This window comes from Myotis davidii, unplaced genomic scaffold (assembly GCF_000327345.1).
Source record: "Myotis davidii unplaced genomic scaffold, ASM32734v1 scaffold575, whole genome shotgun sequence".
NCBI classification, from domain to species: domain Eukaryota; kingdom Metazoa; phylum Chordata; class Mammalia; order Chiroptera; family Vespertilionidae; genus Myotis; species Myotis davidii.
Window position 1 is genome coordinate 2758430 of NW_006290306.1, and position 1557 is coordinate 2759986.

Consider the following 1557-nt stretch of genomic DNA (forward strand, 5'->3'; position numbering starts at 1 on the left):
CCTGCCCCAGAAAACAGGCACACCCTTAGGCTAGAGTTCAGTGGAAAGAATCAAACACTTCACGGATGGAGCCCTGACTCCTGCAACCTCTTCTTCATTGTGTGAGCTTCCATGAGATTCTGAACCTCTCTGGGCCTTGGTCCCTTGTTCGAGGCTGTGTTTGCTTTCAGCCCTTTGCACTTCTATTTTTCCTGGTAAAGCCTCTCACTTTTAAGATGAAGGTGCCTTGAAGACTGCTCTCACATCAGGTGGTCTTAATTTTTATGGTTTGGAGTTTTAGCAGACGTTATCATATTTACAAACTATATTGGGGATAACTGGTAAGGCCAAATGTCTTTGGAATGTGTAAACCAAATGTAAGGAAAGGAGCAGCTTTTGGGCAAGTCTACATTCTCATAAACCAGCCTTTATTTCGATGGTGTATGCTATGGCATTAAATTAAAAAGCCGGTCTATACATGTGACCCAAGTGTCTGCCTTCTCCATTTATATATATTTGAAAAAATTTTAGAGGTCACCTTCCTATAACACATTATTTTTGCCCATGCTCACCCCCTTGGTCTCTCACTGTCCTCTCCTCACCTTCCGCTCTCTCTCAGGGCTGCTTTCACCTCTTTCTGGCTTCACTGTCTGCTGGAATCTATGCTTCTTCTTTCTTCCCTCCAATGCACCGGTGACAAAGTGAGGCAGAGCAAATCTGCACTGAGTGCTTGGAGATATTACAATGTGGTTACGAGGCAGTAAAAATTCACACTAGATTCTGTGTTTGAGGTCTGGGCCCTGGAATGGCCTTCTGGGCCCTGGCATGAAGGTCTGGGACCCAGATGACAATCTGATGCCCGGATTGAGGCCGGTCCTGGGACGGAGGTCTAGGCACTGTAGGGCGGTCTGGGAACCCGGTGGAGGTCTGGGTCAAGGGCTGGACTTTGGGACATGGAATGCTGGTCTAGACTACTATGGAGGTCTGGACCCCGCTAAAGTACTGGATACTGGGTTCGAGGACTGGGTCCATGATGGCCTTCTGTGCCCTGGCAAGAAGGTCTGGTGCCCGGATGTAGGTCTAAGCCCTGGTTGGAGATATGGGTCCTAGGAGGGAGGTCTGGGCGCTGGAGGGAGCTCTGGACCTCTAGTTGAGGTCTGGGTCAGGGGCTGGACATCTGGGTCAAGGAATGGAGCTCTGGACTACTGTGGATGTCTGGGTCCCAATAAAGAACTAGATACTGGGTTTGAGGTCAGAGGCCTGGGATGGATTTCTGGGAAATGGGATGAAGGTCTGGGGCCCTGATGTAGGTCTGAGCCCTGGATGGAGGTCTGGTCCTGGGGTGGAGGTCTGCGCAGTGCAGGGAGGTTTTGGGCCCTGGATGCAGTTCTGGGTCAGGGGCTTCTTCACTGGAACTTGGAATGCTGGTCTAGAGTACGGCAGACGTCTGGACCCCACTAAGGTACTGGATACTGGGTTCGAAGTCTGGGCCCCAATTTGAAGGTCTGGGACCGGGATGAAGGTCTTGATCACGGTTGGAGGTCTGAGTCTGGGGCTGGACCTCTGGGACCTGGAATG